Source organism: Triticum aestivum, chromosome 4D (assembly GCF_018294505.1).
Source record: "Triticum aestivum cultivar Chinese Spring chromosome 4D, IWGSC CS RefSeq v2.1, whole genome shotgun sequence".
NCBI classification, from domain to species: Eukaryota; Viridiplantae; Streptophyta; class Magnoliopsida; order Poales; family Poaceae; genus Triticum; species Triticum aestivum.
Window position 1 is genome coordinate 486,412,320 of NC_057805.1, and position 21,788 is coordinate 486,434,107.

The following is a 21,788-nucleotide window of genomic DNA, read 5'->3' on the forward strand; positions in this document are numbered from 1 at the left end:
CACTAATCCCGAAAGTATAGGGAGTGTGCGATGATGATCATATCAATCTTGGAACCACTTCCAACACACATCGTCACTTCACCCTTAACTAGTCTCTATTCATTCTGTAACTCCTGTTTCGAGTTACTAATATTTAGCAACTGAACAAGTATCAAATGCCCAGGGGCTACTATAAACACTAGTAAGGTACACATCAATAAGATGTATATCAAATATAGCTTGTTCACTTTGCCATCCTTCTGATCCGCCAAATACTTGGGGTGGTTCCGCTTCTAGTGACCAGTCCCTTTGCAGTAGAAGCACTTAGTCTCAGGCTTAGGTCCAGACTTGGGCTTCTTCACTTGAGTAGCAAATTGCTTGCCGTTCTTCTTGAAGTTACCCTTCTTCCCTTTGTCCTTTCTCTTGAAACTAGTGGTCTTGTGAACCATCAACACTTGATATTTTTCTTGATTTCTACCTTCGCCGATTTTAGCATCGCGAAGAGCTTGGGAATTGTTTTCGTCATCCCTTGCATATTATAGTTCATCACGAAGTTCTACTAACTTGGTGATGGTGACTAGAGAATTCTGTCAATCACTATTTTATCTGGAAGATTAACTCCCACTTGATTCAAGCGATTGTAGTACCCAGACAATCTGAGCACATGCTCACTGCTTGAGCTATTCTCCTCCATCTTTTGGCTATAGAACTTGTTGGAGACTTCATATCTCCCAACTCGGGTATTTTCTTGAAATATTAACTTCAACTCCTGGAACATCTCATATGGTCCATGACGTTCAAAACGTCTTTGAAGTCCCGACTCTAAGCTGTTAAGCATGGTGCACTAAACTATCAAGTAGTCATCATATTGAGCTAGCCAAACGTTCATAACGTCTGCATCTGCTCCAGCAATAGGTCTGTCACCTAGTGGTGCATCAAGGACATAATTCTTCTGTGCAGCAATGAGGATAATCCTCAGATCACGGATCCAATCCGCATCATTGCTACTAACATCTTTCAACTCAGTTTTCTCTAGGAACATATCAAAATAAAACAGGAGAGCTAAACGCGAGCTATTGATCTACATAGATATGCTAATACTACCAGGACTAAGTTCATGATAAATTAAAGTTCAATTAATCATATTACTTAAGAACTCCCACTTAGATAGACATCCCTCTAATCATCTAAGTGATCACGTGATCCAAATCAACTAAACCATAACCGATCATCACGTGAAATGGAGTAGTTTTGAATGGTGAACATCACTATGTTGATCATATCTACTATATGATTCACGCTCGACCTTTCGGTCTCAGTGTTCTGAGGCCATATCTGCACATGCTAGGCTTGTCAAGTTTAACCTAAGTATTCCGCGTGTGCAAAACTGGCTTGCACCCGTTGTAGATGGACGTAGAGCTTATCACACCCGATCATCACGTGGTGTCTGGGCACGTCGAACTTTGGCAACGGTGCATACTCAGGGAGAACACTTTTATCTTGAAATTTAGTGAGAGATCATCTTATAATGCTACCGTCAATCAAAGCAAGATAAGATGCATAAAAGATAAACATCACATGCAATCAATATAAGTGATATGATATGGCCATCATCATCTTGTGCTTGTGATCTCCATCTCCGAAGCACCGTCATGATCACCATCGTCACCGGCGCGACACCTTGATCTCCATCGTAGCATCATTGTCGTCTCGCCAATCTTATGCTTCTACGACTATCGCTACCGCTTAGTGATAAAGTAAAGCATTACAGGGCGATTGCATTGCATACAATAAAGCGAAAACCATATGGCTCCTGCCATTTGCCGATAACTCGGTTACAAAACATGATCATCTCATACAATAAAATTTAGTATCATGTCTTGACCATATCACATCACAACATGCCCTGCAAAAACAAGTTAGACGTCCTCTACTTTGTTGTTGCAAATTTTACGTGGCTGCTACGGGCTTAGCAAGAACCGTTCTTACATACGCATCAAAACCACAACGATAGTTTGTCAAGTTGGTGTTGTTTTAACCTTCGCAAGGACCGGGCGTAGCCACACTCGGTTCAACTAAAGTTGGAGAAACTGACACCCGCCAGCCACCTGTGTGCAAAGCACATCGGTAGAACCAGTCTCGCGTAAGCGTACGCGTAATGTCGGTCCGGGCCGCTTCATCCAACAATATCGCCGAACCAAAGTATGACATGCTGGTAACCAGTATGACTTATATCTCCCACAACTCACTTGTGTTCTACTCGTGCATATGACATCTACGCATAAAACCAGGCTCGGATGCCACTGTTGGGGAACGTAGTAATTTCAAAAAAATTCTACGCACACACAGGATCATGGTGATGCATAGCAACGAGAGGGGAGAGTGTGTCCACGTACCCTCGTAGACCGAAAGCGGAAGCGTTAGCACAACGCGGTTGATGTAGTCGTACGTCTTCACGATCCGACCGATCAAGTACCGAACGCACGGCACCTCCGAGTTCAGCACACGTTCAACTCGATGACGTCCCTCGAACTCCGATCCAGCCGAGCTTTGAGGGAGAATTCCGTCAGCACGACGGCGTGGTGACGATGATGATGTTCTACCGACGCACGGCTTCGCCTAAGCACCGCTACGATATGACCGAGGTGGATTATGGTGGAGGGGGGCACCGCACACGGCTATGAGATCCAAGGGATCAATTGTTGTGTCTCCAAGGGGTGCCCCCCTCCTCGTATATAAAGGAGTGGAGGAGGGGGAGGGCCGGCCCTCTCTATGGCGCGCCCTAGGAGGAGTCCTACTCCCACCGGGAGTAGGATTCCCCCCTTCCAAGTAGTAGGAGTAGGAGTCAAGGAAAGGGGAGAGAGAAGAGAAGGAAGGAGGGGGCGCAGCCCCTCCCCCTAGTCCAATTCGGACTAGGCCTTGGAGGGGCGCCCAGCCTCTCCTCTCTCTTTCCCCTAAATCCCAATAAGGCCCATATACTCCCCGGCGAATTCCCGTAACTCTCCGGTACTCCGAAAAATACCCGAATCACTCGGAACCTTTCCGATGTGCGAATATAGTCGTCCAATATATCGATCTTTACGTCTCGACCATTTCGAGACTCCTCGTCATGTCCCCGATCTCATCCGGGACTCCAAACTACCTTCGGTACATCAAAACACATAAACTCATAATATAACTGTCATCGAACTTTAAGCGTGCGGACCCTACGGGTTCGAGAACAATGTAGACATGACCGAGACACGTCTCCGGTCAATAACCAATAGCGGAACCTGGATGCTCATATTGGCTCCCACATATTCTACGAAGATCTTTATCGGTCAAACCGCATAACAACATACGTTGTTCCCTTTGTCATCGGTATGTTACTTGCCCGAGATTCGATCGTTGGTATCTCAATACCTAGTTCAATCTCGTTACCGGCAAGTCTCTTTACTCGTTCCGTAATACATCATCCCGCAACTAACTCATTAGTTGCAATGCTTGCAAGGCTTATAGTGATGTGCATTACCGAGTGGGCCCAAAGATACCTCTCCGACAATCGGAGTGACAAATCCTAATCTCGAAATACACCAACCCAACAAGTACCTTCGGAGACACCTGTAGAGCACCTTTATAATCACCCAGTTACGTTGTGACGTTTGGTAGCACACAAAGTGTTCCTCCGGTAAACGGGAGTTGCATAATCTCATAGTCATAGGAACATGTATAAGTCATGAAGAAAGCAATAGCAACATACTAAACGATCAAGTGCTAAGCTAACGGAATGGGTCAAGTCAATCACATCATTCTCCTAATGATGTGATCCCGTTAATCAAATGACAACTCATGTCTATGGCTAGGAAACATAACCATCTTTGATCAACGAGCTAGTCAAGTAGAGGCATACTAGTGACACTCTGTTTGTCTATGTATTCACACATGTATTATGTTTCCGGTTAATCCAATTCTAGCATGAATAATAAACATTTATCATGATATAAGGAAATAAATAATAACTTTATTATTGCATCTAGGGCATATTTCCTTCACTTTTTACATGCCTGATAGTAGTTGCTTCAAATTCTAATACGAGTCGTGTGAAATCACCGGTAAAGTTGCCTTGTGTGGTTTTAATCCTTTGAAAACAGTGTGATCCATGGCGCATACATGCATGAACTATTTTTCTAGGCTCTCTACTTTTGGTACATAGTTGCCTAGATTTTTGATAGCTTTCTTTTCAAGTTCTTGCAGGGAATTGTGTTTTTGTCCAATTGCTTATCTATATGTGTGAAAAGAGCCAAATCAAGTTTTTACTGATCATCAACCTATTTCTTTTATGTTGTTCAAGTATTCCCTGTAATTAAAAAGGTGAAAAAGAGAGGATGGGGAAGGGATGGAGAGGGGTGTGTTTTGTCACATGTTTTTTGCTGCAATTTGATCGGCGCATTTTGGGGAGGGAAAGAAGCTTTGTTCAAGGCGCCATGGTTGCCAAGCTTTTACTAGTAGTAAGATCTTAAGGACAGAGGATTCATGAGAGGGTTAGGTGGGACGAGGAGGGGAAGGACGACTGGAGGACTGGGGACTTGGCGTTGGCAACCAAGAAAAGGAGCGGAGAGGGGGGCCAGATAGGGCGCACGGTCAGGTGGGCGTGCGCGACACGATGCGAGGGGGCCATGTGCCCTCTGTTCTTTCCTTTTTCTGGCGTATCTCCAGATTCTTTTCCTCTTTCCCAAAACAGCAGGTGTGCTCGATCTTGCGAACGAGCGCCCAGGCGCTCGCTAGCCAGGTCCCTTCCAACAACACTTAAATCGATCCTGGCGAAACACAAACCTCCAGCATCATCCATTCTCCAGCCTCAACACCAAAGGGGCCCAACCCTCGCTCGGCTTCCATGGAACATCGGTAGCATCACAACAACAGTCGCCACATACGAGGGCATGCATACTCTTTACAAAGTTTTTCACTAATTGTCGTTTCTCTAATAAAAGTATCAAGTAGAGCAATGCAGCAAACTAACAACCGGGCGACATGTCACCCATTGCCAAAGATTTCCTCTTTCAAATGTATCTGCGACAAGTTTCTAACATCAGCTGGTAGAATAATAAATGGAGCTCTGTTCCTTCGTTGCTTAAGTCAAAATATGATATTATCACACCGCCGATGTTGATTCTGTGAAAATTAACACGGATGCTGGCATTGATAGCATTCTGGAGAAAGGGGGTCTTGTTGCTCGTTCTTCGACAAGGTTTCTAGGGGCCTGGTGTAAGCATCATGACGGTGTCACGAATCCTCTGATTGCCAAAGCGCTCTCTTTGCGCGATGGTGTTATTCTTGCAAAACTAGGACTGGCCAACATCGTCGTGGAGATGGACTGCCTGGAGTTTTTCTTTGAGGAATTTAACTTTTTTTAGGAATATTGCCTGGAGGTAGTAGACCTCTAGAACACTTGCCACAGCTCTCGTTCTGTTGTGGCACCTATCCTTCTGGAAATTGGGGATTTATCTTCTAGTTTAGCTCTTTTGTTATTCAACATGTTCCTAGATCTTCCAATCTCCAGGCTCACCTCGAATTATACAGGCTAAATAACAAATGTTGATGGCTTGTGGTGAACTATCAGGACTTGCATTAATTTTACCCAAATGATGCAAGTGCAGTTTGTGGACGAACCTCATCTGGAAGCTTTCCAGAAGATTCAGGTCTAGCGTTGTCCAACTTGGATACCCCTTCCCTGCCTGCCATAGGGAAGATGATGAATTGCTCAGTAAAATTCAATATTTCTAGTATCAGGAAGCATACTTTATATTCTCCAAGGATATATTTTGACCAACAAAAGGAAGATGACTCGTCGGCAGCAGAGCATGTGAACTGGCCAGATTTTTTTGAAATGGCAAGTTTTAGCCCGACCCTTTCATAACAGACTAAAAAATTGTCACGTGTTCAGTTGACTCAATCACATATCACATGACAATGATTTTTCTGCGCTACATGTTTTTCCACAGAAATAATTCCGACAAAAATTAGAGAAAAGACACCATGCACCAGAAATAATAATGCAGCTAAAGAACATACTCAGGGCAGGAATTCCTAGAAGAATACTCTTTACTTCCTTGCAGGATATGTCCATCCCCGTTTTTTTCCTGGATGTCCTTAAACCATCTACTAAAAGGCCATGCTATAAATTCTAGTATGAGATGTGTCAAAAACACTCTTATATTATAGGACGGAGGGAGTATGAGATAGTACCCGTCAACTTACTTGTACTGCAAGACCATTATCCAGAACAATCTTTTATATCAGCATTTTGTACAAACAAGTGTTGTTACCATTATCCATAGGACCAATTTCATATCTGAATATAGTACAAAGAATACCTTAAGGAAGTAGGACTATATATGTATTGTTGGAAAACCAACCAATCATAATGTGGATTGTACAAAAATTATACTTCATATAGGCAGGCCAATTATCAGCAACCAACACAAGTTATTGCTGCAAAAGGTGCTCAGAAAACTAGGGAACCTGACCTTGGTAGAAAATATGAATCTGTAAGTATAAAATAATCCAGAAACAAGTAGAAACAATGTTTTATAAACGCCCTGAAGAGTAGTATACCCTGACTATCACAACTCTTACTATATGTTTCGTTGGGCTGGAAACTGATTCTACCACTGGTACATTCTGTGGTCTTCAGCGCACATATATGAACAAAAAATGCATGAAGCAAAATGTGATGTAATTACTTTGATTAAATGATCAGCATACATAGCAAGCACATGGCAATTTCATCGTTTATGGGTAAATTATAAGAAGCAATAGACTCCAAGCCACACCTGGATGGACGGCGCTAGCAGTGCTGTCCAGTCTGTTGTAACTTTGTGTATAAATGATCAGCATACATAGTAAGCACATTGCAATTTCATCGTTTATGGGTGAATTATAAGAAGCAATACACTCCAAGCCACACCTGGATGGACGGCGCTGGCAGTGCTGTTCAGTTTGTTGTAACTTTGTGTACTACCATGTCCATCCCAAGCTTTGCTTACACACTCCGGTAAATCTTTAAATCTTGTGTGCTCCTGTTTCAAAAATGGTCTTAAAGAACCATTGGCATAGTCTATGCATAGTTAGAAAAGGTCAACAGTTTCTATTCAAACTCTGTAATCCTCTTTGGAGTAGGTGAATCATAAAAATATCACCAAAACTGCCTTTTTTTTTGCATATTCAGGTATGACAGAGATCCTTAATGATAGCCACAACTTGCAACACTGCCTTATAAAATGTTAAAAGATATTTCATCCGAAGTACAATTTCTAGCAGAAGGATAGAATAACAAACAGTAAGGAGTAACTACATGACGCATGAGAAGCTTCGGAGCATGAGAAATTGAGAATACATGGAGGCAAATTTCTATCGGTTTGAACAGACGAAAACCTTACCAGAACATTAAGGACTAGGGTTCTATAGCATTGGGTTTTCTTCCACACCAAGTGCCAAAACGACTCTCCTCAGAATGGCATCAGTTGGCTGATGTGAGTTCTCAACAGCCTTGCTTGTAGCTTGCCATCTCTCGCCATGTTTTGGTTCAGCTGCAATGCATCGCTTTAGAACATCCCTTTGTGTATCCGCATTTCCATGCTGAAGTTCAGATTTATAGTACAATGCCCTAAAATCCCCAATATCAGGAGCAAGGGAAGCAGCTCTGTTGAACCAACTTCTTGCTTTATCAACCTTCCTGTCATGCCAGAAAAGTTTGGCTACAGCTGCGATGACATGCGGATCATGATCACACCTCTTTATGGCGTCTGAGCTCTTTGATTTGCGTTGGGCACGTGGCACCATCTCAATAGCCGCAGCCCACAAAATGCCACTTGTTGGACACTCTTGCAATGCCTTGGCTAGTAGAGAATCAGCTTCCTTGTTGTTCCCGTGCCTCAGTTCAGCTCGAATAGCTGCAAGCCATAGTTCAGGTGTAGCTGGGTTCTTTTTCCTTGCTAGGGTGAGGAAAGCGCGTGACTTGCTCAAGCCATTTATCCTCTCCTCTAGACTAGCTAGCGAGAGCCAAAGAGGGATGCAACCGGGGCAGTGCTTGAGTGCATTCTCATAAACCTCCTTTGCCTTCGCTCCACGGCCCATACGGTCTTCCATCTGCCCTAGCATTAACCACAATTCGAAGAATGAGGCGAATAACTTCAGGCCTTCCTCCAACAACCTCCTTAATTTCCTCATTCGCATTTCCTAGTTCCCTCCCAACAATTGCTGATTTCATCCAAACCCTCTCAGCTCCTCCTCTTTACCTGGCCTTGGTCAAAAGCATTCTTGCTCTCTCCGGTTCGTTGTTCTCAAACTCTAACTTGAATGCAGCTAACCAGATCTCCTCTGAAATGGGGATAGCAGCATAAGCTTCCTGAAGAACGGCCCGAGCTGCAGGGACCTCACCAGCCAGCCATTTCTCCTTGGCAAGCATAAGCCATAACAGCTCAGATTTTGGATTGTACTTAACTGCGTTTAGTAGAAGGCTTCAAGAGATTCTCTTGTTCCATGGCTCTTCTCAAGCTGCGCTGCTTTAAGCCATACACTCTTCTTGGTAACGAACACGCTAAGAGCATGTGCATAGATGGCCCGAGCTGTCTCAATTGAACCTCTTTTCGTACATTCCTCTGCATCCGCAACCCATGTTTGCTTCCGGTCCTCATCATCGACCCCTACTCCGATAGTGCTTTTGACAATAGCCTGGCAAGTAAGCATAGACCCGGCCCGCTCTGCAGCTTCGGCTTCTTTTAGCCATGCCTCCCTGTCAATATCCAACCCCTCTCTCTGCAAAGATTCTACACCCCTCTCAATCGTCTTGCTTACGGATTGGGTGTTCTCATTAGCCTCCTCCAGCTTTGCAGCTGTGAATGTGATCCAAATGGCAGGTTCCTTGTCGAGCTTCTCCCTGGCTTTATTAAGCACCTTCCTTGCCTGGTCATATGTCTCGAGCCTTGCTAAGGCAAGCCACAGCTCGACATGAAGCGGGCATCACTCCACAGCCCTGTGAAGCAACATCCTTGCATCCTCCTCGTTTGCCAGCTCCACAACAGCCTTCCATAGCCTAACTGAATCAGGAATGTGCTCCATCCCCTTCCTCAAAACCCTGCTCTTATTCAAATTACTAGTCTCTAGTTTTGCAGCCTACAGCCACAGCTTCACAGAATTGGGAATTGCCTTGACACCCCTGGCGATGACTGCCTTGAAATCTTCTGGGCTAGCCAACCGGCATGCCTCGATCCAAACATCTTCATTCTTGGGGAGCCGCGCTGAATGAGCTGCCGAGCAGACTGGAGCTTTCCAGCAACCTCTTCGAGCCTAGCAGCAGCAATCCAACCTGGAGGATGCTTTGGGTTGGTCTGCGTCACAGACCTGAGCAGCAGTCTTGCCTTCTTAATGTCAGAAATCTCGGCGTTGCTAGTAATTTTCATGATGTTCAAGTCTGTAAGGTATCCTTTTGGATCAACAACGGTGAGCCCGGAAACTGAATCCGACAACCGGTCCAACTTGAGCGAAAGCACAGTACCGTGGCCCTCGCCCACGGCGGTCAGGTCGGTAACCGGCGTTTGCACCCACGGCGTCTCTGTGCCGCAAGCCACACACGGCTCTTGAGGTCCAGCGCTGTGACATGCCCCTGCTCCTGCCGTGCCTTCTGGAGCAGAGTGTCCGGCACCGGCACAAAGCTCTCAAATCGCTTCATCTTGTTGCGCGCCGAGTAGTCCCCAATTTCAGATATGCTCTCCCACTCCGATTTTTTTGTCCAAAAGAACCCCCTGACCAACAGAATTGTCAAAAAGGACTATCCATGGATATAATTGACTAAAAGGACCGCCTTGGCCGTGGCGGCAGGCGCGGCAGGCGACACGTGGCACCTGCCGCCATGCCTGGAGGCGACGGGCCCTGCCGGGCTAAAACGCAATTGGTACAGTGCCCCAGTGCCCCGAGCCGGGATGGAACGGGCCAGGCCAGGTGGGCCACGCCGCCACCGCGCGAGGCGGCCTCCGTTGCCGCTGTTGCTCGCAAGCCGACAGGCTGTGCTGCTCGCGGGCCCAGCCGGTGGGCCACGCCGCCACCGCAACAGGCAGCATCCCTGTTGCTGCACGCGCGACAACAACACAGACGGCGCTGATTCCCGTGCCGACGACGCTGATTTTCACGGGCGGGAATCTGTGCATTTTTTACCGCTTGTGCCGACACTCAGCGGTGCTGGTTGGTTTTGCTTTAGCGGACGCGACCGCATCAGTCACTCACCTCTGCTTTTGCTTTAGAGGATGCGACCGCAACAATCAGTCAGCACTGTTTTGGATCACGCGTATTTCCCGCCTAAAATTTCGTCTGTTCGCGCCTATTTTCTCGCCATCATTTGTCATCAGAGCCTATAAAAGGAGACACCGAGGCTCTCGTCATCCTCGAAATTGCCACTGCGCAAAGTGTGTAACACATTTTTTCAGTCGGTATGAGTTTGCCTTGCTCGGATCAAAGCATTAGGCCGAGGAAAAAGAGGAATGCAAGTTTGCCTCCGGGGGTGGCAGTCCTGCGGTGTTGGTGTGGCGATCTTTGCAAGGTGAAGGAGTTGACGGATTTTTTAGATTGGTTGGGCATGAAATTTTTCATGTGCGCCAATTATGAGGAAGATCCACCCGTAGCTATTTCAGAGTATGACAAGCCTCCGGTATGTTTTAACCATCACGAATAAATATTGTTCGTATTTTGATTGATTCTTTAATAAAATTCTTGTTTCATGTTGTAGTCTCCTTCGCCTCTGTGCATGTACTATCGTTGGATTGACACGGAGATGCCGGCTTGGGTAGTGACTGAGATTCGTGAAAGAAGTCGCCGTGCATGGAATAGTTTCTATGCGGAAGAGCGACGCGAGAAGGCGGAAGCTGAGGAGAAAGCAGAGCAAGAGAGAGAGTTAAAAGAATACTATGCGGAGCAACACCTTTTTTTCAGGATTTAGGAAAGAAAAACAGGGAAGAGGCTCGTTGCATGGAGGAGCAGGAACGACAGCGAAAGGAGGCTCGTGAGGCAGAGAGACAGAGAAAGAAAGAAAGGGCTCGTGAGGCTAAGGCAGCAGAAGAAGCTGGCGATGGAAAAGGAAAATATCCACGCTGGACTCAGTAGATTCCTGTGGTAGTATTTTAAATTTCGCAATCGTTTGTATCTTAATTTCTGCAGTTTAATGTAGCTTTATTTCAGTAGTTAAATGTAGCTTTGTTTCAATAGTAGATGTTTCTTATTTTCAGTTGTACCGTGTCGTAATGAAAAAATATAGTTTTAGAATAAAATGAGGGATTTTCTTTCCCTCCACTAATTATCGAACGTCGTGCAACAACTACAAAATGAAATTAAGATAGAACATAATGCCCTACAATAATACAGTACAAACTAATAATGCAAGTACATCTGAATTAAACGGTACAACTGGAATACAGCTTAAAATCTACATGAAGGCATCACCGTCATCCTCCGTCGATGCAGAACTCTTGCCCTTCGAGGATGCAGAAGTATTACCCTTGGACGATGCAGAACTCTTGGCCTTCGAGGATGCAGAACTCTTGCCCTTGGACGATGCAGAACTCTTGCCCTTCGAGGATGCAGAACCCGGAAGCGGCGGCATGAAGATATCATCTTCTTCCTCACTGTCGTCAGTCCATAAATATGGATTCTTTGATGCAGTCATTCTGAAAGTTTCACTCTTCGGCTCCATTACCTTCTTCCACCTTTCATGCAACCTAAGAAGTTCTTTACGTACCTCCTTATAGGTCCTTTCAGGCCACCCAGACCTACGTAATTCGTGAGCCAACTCATTCATTATGGTGTCACTACCGGTGAGTTCGTCCCATGGAACTATCCTATTGTCCATCCTGAAATCGGTGGCTAGCCTCAGAAGACATCTGCTCATCCCAGGGTGAAAACTACGATCGAAAGGATAATGGGACATCTCGACTACACTACACCGGACTGCTTATCCACCTCCGTGTGAAGGGGGTTTTATAGGTAGAGAGGAGAAAATGGCGGGAAAGAACGAGTGTGATATGGCGGGAAAGGGTTGGCAGGAACATATGGAGGGAAGGGGTTGGTGGGAAACGGGTGGCGGGAATATATGGCGGGAAGGGGTTGGCGGGAAACGGGTGGCGGGAACATATGGAAGGAAAGAGTTGGCGGGAAAATATTGAGGGGAAATGGGTTGCGCGATTTTTTTTTTCAATGTCTAAGATGGGCAATTGTTGCACAGTATTCATAAGCGATTTAAAAAAAAAATCATTGCTGCCAACTGGTGCATTTTTATTTCAGCATACATAGATGTTTAAATCAGAAAGTCTGATACTGACATATGTAGATACAATGGGTGGCACACGTGGATAGATGAATCACCCTAGTCGACGACGGCCACCTAGCCTTTCCTTAGGACCGGAAAGCGACAAGCAATTAGGTGGTCGAGTTACACGAAGACCGCGGCCGTACTCCAGTTCGGCTTCCTGTGTCTGCGACTCCTGCGTATGTGGTGGAGTCTGGAATCCTTGTTGCGAACCTGAAGCGTAATTGTAGGTGTATGGTTGTGACTCCTCGGGGATAAAAGATGGGCCAATAATGTCCCCTCCGAAGAACTCTGTAACTACTGCTGTAACCGTGTCGCCATGATCATGCGATGCTCCCCGTATGTGTGTGTTGTGGCCACGTTGGGTGTCCTCATCGTCCCAATTAACATCAGGTATGTCCTAACATTGTAAACAAACTGTTAGAGGATAATATATGATATCATTGTAAATGCATTAAAATGTAAACATGACTACCTGATCAGATCCCTCGCCTGTACTGTCTGGCCATTGTACGTGGTACTGGTTTAAATCTGGGACACGAGTCTCCTCGGGCATGGAGATCCCTCGCGTGGAGAGATACGGCTGAGGTCCCTCACCTTGGGTGTATGCGCCATATGATGTGTACGCATATGGGTTTGGGGAAAGATACTGCTCAGGCATCGAATCCAAGCCCGTGCCATGGTCCTGAGATGTCTGCCTCTGACGAAAATGCACCGAAGAAGAGCCATGCAGTGGCAGAGATGAGTCATGTCGTGGCAATGTCGTTGTAGTACTCGGACCCTCCCCCACTGCCCATGGCTCGTACGTGCCTCGCTCGGTCTGGATGACGGCGCCGCACTCGGTCTGGCTGACCTCGCTACCAGCATGTTGTATGCTCCAGTGACAACGTCGTCGCCTCTACCTCATCTGAACTTTGTTGCCACGTACTCTTGAAAACGTTTCTGGAATGACTTGTGAGCTGGGCCCCAGGCTGGCATGCTTTCCGCAACCATCTACCCTACTTCGTTGCAAGTTTCAAGCTGAACAATATTTGGATGTTATTTGGTTGAAATGATTATGAAATGATGGACCTAAAAAAGTTACAAGTGATTACCATTTGGTCATGATAGTAAGCTGCATGCAGCTTAATATGTCTCTGCATCTGCTCCTCTTGTGTGAGATGTGTTGGTATCGTAGCTGGTTGACTGGCCAGGCTAGTACGTGTGCTGATGCAGTACCACTGCTTGTACGTTTGATCTGTACTTCCATCGTACGGTCTGCAAAATTAAATAATTACATAAACCATTGTGATGAAAGGAAAGCATCTTCACGCATCGTATGGTCATCATAATAAAGTAATGTAAATAAAATGTACCTAAGTTGATGCACTATATCTGCTAGCGCTTCATTTTCCCACTTGTGTTTCCCTCCAATCGTATAAACTCCAACCCTTGCCCATATTGGTTAGCCTGCAAATTATGTAACAAAGTGTGAGTTTAGTAAATTAAAAAAGACACTAACTATTTAGGGAGATCACATCTTACTTATGGGTTTCCTCATCGATACGTCTTGGAAAAGGTGGTGGAATCTCTTGATAGAGACCGAACTGTCTCATCACACGCTCTGGGTTGTAAGGCTCAACACACCATAGGAACAATAAGTTGCAGCGAGTCATCCAGAATGCACTATCGCTCAACATGCCTGCTGTGATGGGTCGAATATCAAAGACCATTTGTATCTGGTCCTGAGTCCACAGGTTCAATGTGACCTCTGACTCTTCAAGTATCTCAAACTGCTGGTGGTATATAGGGTAGATTTTTCGCAATATCTGGAGACCAACGTTTCTGTGCCTTTGTCCACCTGGTGGCCATAGTTTCATTGTTGCCCTCGCTACAGTCGCATGGGTGTACGGGATTTAGTATACGAGGTCGTCCTACAGGGAGGTATTTCCAGGACCACAACTGTAGAAACTCGTAGGCGACACAAAGTAACGGAGCTTTTTGTGCGAAAGAAGTTTTTTGTGTGGCATCACACAAGCCTCTATATGTATGACATAGCATGGTAGAACCGAAGATGTATTTTGGCTGCTCGGGTAAAGATTCATCTACCATATTCTATGCAATGTAGATGACACCAGGGAGAACTACGTCCCCGTGTGAATGGAAACAGAGTCCCGAGGAGCCACAACAAATACGCAAACAGATGTTTTTTTTCTCATCTCAGAATCGGCGTAGCTAGATAAAATATGAAAGTTATCACGAAGCCAGGCGAGTGGGATGCCCCGAGGGCCACCAGAACGTTGTGATTCTGGCATTGCCATCCCAAGACGGTTTGCAATACCTAATGTCCAAGATGGAGACACTCGTGGAGAGACTAACGGCTCACCTCTAATTGGTAGAGCAGTGATCAGAGAAACATCTTTCAGTGTAGGTGTAAGCTCCCAAAAGCTAAAGTGAAAGGTGTGGGTTTCAGGTCTCCACCGGTCAATGAGGGATGTCAAAAGGGATGGGTCCGAACGTAATTGGTCTTCGCATGATGTGAGCCTAGCAAAACCATCTAGGCCATAAGCGTCAAGGTGAGCAAGGAAAGAATTGTGTATTGGCCACGTTTTCTTTATGGTTCAAAGTCTGAAAGTTCGATAATCATGCTTAGTATTTGGGTTCAAAAATAGGTGGCAACGGTGGCCGGCGTTATTGGGGCCCTGCAAAAGCACTGGCACTTCAGCCATAACCTGCACACAAACATACAAATATAAATTATGAGGAAGACACAAATACAAATGCAAATAAAAATTAACTTAAAAATACAAAGAGATACAATTTACATTAATTATCTGAAGTTAACATCACGAGTACAATAATACAAAGAGATTCAATTTAAATTAAATATAAGTACACATAATGAGTACAAATATAAATAGACATAGCGAGTACAGATATATCAACATCATGTGGTATTATTGGCTCGATACGGGAATTCCCTACGTGAATGTTCAGGACACCTGCAAATGCGGCATCGCCTTGGTTCTCCCATCTGGCTATGGTCCATGTCATTGCCATGACGCCTAGACTGACGTCGTCCCTTTGCGGTTCTCATCAAGTCGGCGTTCGGAAACCATTTCGGCCCATCTGGCCACAACATTTTGTAGTTCATATCAATGCCCCAGGCTCAGAACTCACCATTCCAAGTGTTGTACAGATTGTACATGTTGAAGTACGGCGATATGTATGGCTCGACACCGATTTTTTGATCAGCAGCCGCCCGGAGCACATGACTGCAAGGGTAGCCCTCAAACTTGGGCTTGTTACAAGTGCACTCACAGGACGTTTGGCTGAGGGTGACAGCTTGCTTTTTTTATCCTCTGTGGTGACCCTTAACGTACTTGGCTCGCACATTGACCTCCCACTTATTCCTAAGTGCGTCCACTTTCCTGCAGCCATGACTTTGGGACTTCTTTGCTTTCTCGTCCAGATGTCTTTGCATCTTCTCGGACCATGGCTTTCTCAATTCAACTTGTGCATTGGCGACGGTGACCCTGTCTGCAAAGTATGAACATGGTCCGGTTCCAAGTTTCTTCAATTAGGGCTGTGATAGGTAGTGCTCGCACCCCTTTAAGAACACCATTGTACACCTCTGACATGTTTCTGGTCATTATTCCATACCGAGCCCCGGTGTCGTGAGCCTGCACCCACTTGTACAAATGAGGGCAATTCTCGCCGATCCACTGGCTCAAATTTATGGGCGTCCTACGACCCCTCCGGTCTTCTCTCTACGGCAAGGCCGCGCAGTCGATCTCACCATTGGTACCTGCCCAGATCGCATTCATTTTGGCTTCAATTTTTTGCATGCACATCCTCTTGAATAACTTGAACCAATCCTTGTTTTTGAATTTGGAGTGAAGGTTTGCTGCCAAATGCCTCATGCACCACCTTCCCTCTAGATCCGGCCACCCCACTCTTCTTTCGACGCCTTAATTATGTCAAGAGCGCTTAATAATCCAGTGTTGCGATCAGAGATGATGCAAACACCTTCACGCTCTTTCACGACACCCATCTTCACGCAGCTCAGGAACCACAACCAGCTATCTTTGTCCTCGCTCTCGACCAGTGTATATGCAATAGGAAGAAGCCGATTATTTGCATCTGCTGCAATCGCCACCAATAGTGTGCCCTTGTACTTTCCAGTGAGAAAGGTACCATCAACTGATAATACCGGGCGACAGTGCCTGAAGGCTTGTATAGTCTGGGCGAATGCCCAGAATAAGCGGTCCAGGATTTGCTCGCCCGGGTTCATTAGGTTTGGACGCTCTCTCCGCCAAACTTGAGTCCCCCTATTAGCACTTGCTATCTGATGAAGCATTCTGGGGGCATAAGAATAGGCCTCCTCATAGGTTCATACAAGTTCTTGAATATCTTTTCCTTCGCACGCCTAGCCTTGCTGTAGCTGACAGGGAAGTCAATTTGATCTTCTGCATCTTTTTGCAAAGCCCTAACACTAATGTTGAGACTTGCCTGCACAATCGTTTCCATCGTCCGTGCCACATATCTTGCTGTCACATTGCAGTGATTTGAAAGAGTCCAGTTTGCTCACAGCTATGCTCCACTATTTTTGTGATATGCCATGACTGACATACCCTAGGCTTTAGTCTAGCGAGAACTCTTCCACGGCAACCTTTCGCGGTGTGGATGCATATGACCTTCAACTCTGTTTTATCAGACTGCTTCACTCTATGCTGTTGGTGGAGGGCGATTGCATAGCTACCCATTGCCTGGTAAGCAGACTTCTTGTCTGGGAAAACTTGCCCAACCTCCAAGCTCCCCGCTTCTAGGCCAGAAACAGAGTGAAATTCGTTGGTGATGCTCATATCCTGTAAAAACCCAGGTTGCAGTGAAGCCGCGACCGCCCTCTGAGGAGGAACATCTTCTTCTTCGCTTGACTTCGAAGACGTGGAAGAGTGATCGTCATCATCTAGCGCCTCCGGCAATCCCTCCACGTGTTCACTCATGTCAACGGCCGCAGACCAATATCCTGTGTCATACACAGGCTGGCAGCCCGTCGGTTCCGATGGGCCGATGCTAGGGGCTGATGTGATGGCCAACTCGACCTCACCACCCCTGCTACTGCATCCGGCAACATCAGTGACTGAAATGAACTCCACATACACCATCGGCTGACCAAACATTGAGTTGTTGGGATTGCTTGCAAACCTCATGTACGACCCCCACGACTGATCACCTATGACAGGCCGCAAACCCCAACGGGCAACTGTCCCATCATTTCCTCCATCAACGACGAAGGCCTCGATTTTCATTTTTTTTTCCTGCATCCCTGGGCCAAACACCGCTCGGATGCACCTTCTGACTGCTGCGTAACCCACGTTCACCATGTCTCTCACTACAATTGTAGTCGACCCGCACGAAGACACATCCACCCCGAAAGGACCGTCGCATAAGATGTCCCCATAGTACACTACTAAATTTTCCATAGTACCTAACCAACATCCATATTTACATTTCAAATAATTAGTAACTGAACATTTAGTAGTAGTACGATGAAAACATTTACATATCATACGACAAAAAAATAACAGTATTTTCGTTACAAATATTCGGTTTGTTTTTAAGAATCATTTGCTTAGACTTTAAGGGGTTGTTTGGTTAACGAGTATTTAGAGATCTATTTTTTCTCAAACTCGTCTACCAGCATAACAAACTAAAACTCTGTTTGCTTTTCTCTAACTACCCCAGAAATATCCTAAAATGGTTCTCGTAACATGCAAAAACTGAGCTTTTGGAAAAACGACTATTAGTAAAAACAGGTTTTCTCCGAAATTTTCTTACAACAGGTTTTGACAAAACCGAGGGTAATTACTCACTATCCAAACAACCACTAAACATAATAATACAATAATAACATTTTAATATCATATGAGTAAAACACATTTAATATCTTCCGGTTTTATATAATTTTTTCCTATCATACGATAATAATCATTTATTTACAAATAATAATATTCGCATCGGCATGCACATTATTCACAACAGTACATCAATATAAAAAATAGTAACAGAATTACGGCGTCATTTATACCTCAGCTCCAATATGGATGTGCTTGCGAATGCAATTAAGCGTCAAAATAGTTCGAATAAATATCCGTCACCAGTACTATATGAACGGAGTCAACCTATTATCACATGAACATCAATACTACACACGGATTTTTCTTTCTGCTATCAAAATATGAAAATAGCACTTGCATGTATGTGGTCATCACCTCAAAAGGGATCGCGAAGATGGAAACTCAATTTCTTCAATCACGTCATCTCCTCCTTGTTTGCTACTAAGATGAATTATTTTACCTAATTACATACATCATTAAGTACATTAGCACCTAATCTTAACATATAAAATTTAGATTATTGCGACATAACAAAGTAGACCTATGGTTTCCTAACTATAGACTTATTAATAAACATACCACATGAAATAACATACCACATGCAATGAACAATTACAGTACAATTTTTTCTTAATTACCGTATTAAGATTTCTCGCATGTCAATACTAATGGACGCACCTAATATTGATACAACATCTTCAACCTACTCTTCTAAAAAAATAGTATAAATGCTACATCTGTCGTCTGAAATTATTTCTAACCTCTAAGCACTAACATCGCATAGCTAATGACGAGCTAAAAGACTAACTAATTACCACCCTGCATGCACAAAAAACAATGTATTGCAAAACTCATACCTTGATCTTCAACTTCGTAGTTCACTTTGCTACGCAAATTGTGACGCCCCCGATTTGACCGTACACTAATCATGCACGCAAATGTGTACGATCAAGATCAGGGACTCACGGGAAGATATCACAACACAACTCTAAAACATAAAATAAGTCATACAAGCATCATAATACAAGCCAGGGGCCTCGAGGGCTCGAATACAAGTGCTCGATCATAGACGAGTCAGCGGAAGCAACAATATCTGAGTACAGACATAAGTTAAACAAGATTGCCTTAAGAAGGCTAGCACAAACTGGGATACAGATCGAACGAGGCGCAGGCCTCCTGCCTGGGATCCTCCTAACTAACTCCTGGTCGTCGTCAGCGGGCTGCACGTAGTAGCAGGCCCCTCCAGTGTAGTAGGAGTCGTCGTCGACGGTGGCGTCTGGCTCCTGGGCTCCAGCATCTGGTTGCGACAACCAGGTAGAAAGGAAAGGGGGAAAAGAGGAAGGAAAGCAACCGTGAGTACTCATCCAAAGTACTCGCAAGCAAGGAGCTACACTACATATGCATGGGTATATGTGTAAATGGGCATATCAGTGGACTGAACTGCAGAATGCCAGAATAAGAGGGGGATAGCTAGTCCTGTCGAAGACTACGCTTCTGGCCATCTCCATCTTGCAGCATGTACAAGAGAGTAGATTAAGTCCTCCAAGTAGCATCGCATAGCATAATCCTACCCGGCGATCCCCTCCTCGTCACCCTCTTAGAGAGCGATCACCGGGTTGTATCTAGCACTTGGAAGGGTGTATTTTATTAAGTATCCGGTTCTAGTTGTCATAAGGTCAAGGTACAACTCCGGGTCGTCCTTTTACCGAGGGACACGGCTATTCGAATAGATAAACTTCCCTGCAGGGGTGCACCACATAACCCAACACGCTCGATCCCATTTGGCCGGACACACTTTCCTGGGTCATGCCCGGCCTCGTAAGATCAGCACGTCGCAGCCCCACCTAGGCACAACAGAGAGGTCAGCACGCCGGTCTAAATCCTATGCGCAGGGATCTGGGCCCATCGCCCATTGCACACCTGCACGTTGCGAGGGCGGCCGAAAGCAGACCTAGCCTAGCAGGCGTTCCAGTCCAATCCGGCGTGCGCCGCTCCGTCGCTGACGTCAAGAAGAGCTTCGGCTGATACCACGACGTCGAGTGCCCATAACTGTTCCCGCGTAGTTGGTTAGTGCGTATAGACCAAATGGCCAGACTCAGATCAAATACTAAGATCTCGTTAAGCGTGTTAAGTATCCGCGAACGCCGAGCAGGGCCAGGCCCACCTCTCTCCTAGGTGGTCTCAACCTGCCCTGTCGCTCCGCCATAAAGTAACAGTCGGGGGCCGTCAGGAACCCAGGCCCACCTCTACCGGGATGGAGCCACCTGTCCTTTCAGCCCCCTCATCAGAATCACTTGCGGGTACTCAACGAGCCGACCCGACTTTAGTCACCACATGTGTCATGTATATAAAGTATATAGTATATATCCGTGATCACCTCCCTAGTGATCACGGCCCGATAGTATAGCATGGTAGACGGACAAGAGTGTAGGGCCACTGATGGAACACTAGCATCCTATACTAAGCAATAGGGTAGCAGGTAAGGGTAACAACTGTAGCAACAATGACAGGCTATGCAGCAGAATAGGATTAACCGAAAGCAGCAACATGCTACACTACTCTAATGCAAGCCGTATAGAGAAGAATAGGCGATATCTGGTGATCAAGGGGGGGGCTTGCCTGGTTGCTCTGGCAAGTAGGAGGGGTCGTCAACTCCGTAGTCGAACTGGGCAGCAGCAGCGTCGGTCTCGTAGTCTACCGGAGAGAAGGGGGGAAGAAACAGTAAATACAATGCAAACATAAGCATGACGATGCGTGACATGACAATGAGCGGTGCTAGGTGTGCCCTAACGCGGCAGTAGGTGGTACCGGCGAAGGGGGGAACATCCGGGAAAGTATTCCCGATGTTTCGCATCTTCGGACAGATGAAACGGAGGGGGAAAGTTGTGAGTTCGATATGTTAGGGATGCGTGGCGGACGAACGGGTTGCGTATCCGGATTCGTCTCGTCGTTCTGAGCAACTTTCATGTAGAAAGTATTTTCATCCGAGATACGGATTATTTTATATGATTTTCTAAAGATTTAATCATTTTAGGATTTATTTAATCATTTTAAGTCAACATTATCCAGAATAGTAAAAGATGACGTCAGCATGACATCATGCTGACGTCAGCAGTCAACTGTGTAGTTGACTGGGTCAACTACGTGTGGGTCCCGCATGTCATACACTGCTTAGTTTAATTAGGGTTTAGCTAATTAATTACTGTTTAATTAAATTAATTAATTAATTAGATTAATTTAAACAGGATTAATTAACTTAATTAATTTAGTTAATTAATTAAATTTATTTTTATTATTTGTTTTATTTTTTTAATTCCCTTTTTTTATATACGTTCTGAGGGGGTGGGGCCCTCCTGCCATAGGCCAAGGGCCTTAGCGGGCGTGCGGGCGTTAGCGGGCATCGGCGCCTGGAGCGAACGCGAGCGGGTGCTGGGCAACGGGTACACAGCGGGGCGAGGCCATGGCCGGCGGCGGAGGTGGCTGCGGCAGAGCTGCGCGACTGCGGGCGCGGGAGCGGCGCGCGGGGAGGGGGCTGCGGGCGAGGCCAGGGGCCGAGCGGGAGCGCGGTCAGAGCCGAGGCGAGCTCAGCGTCGGGTGAG

At 45.7% G+C, this 21,788-nt stretch overlaps 1 pseudogene; it reads right to left on the reverse strand.

Annotated features, from left to right (window-relative positions):
* Positions 1-7,271: 7,271 nt before the first annotated feature.
* Positions 7,272-21,788, reverse strand: part of LOC123100496 (protein STABILIZED1-like) — a 25,557-nt pseudogene continuing 11,040 nt past the window's right edge.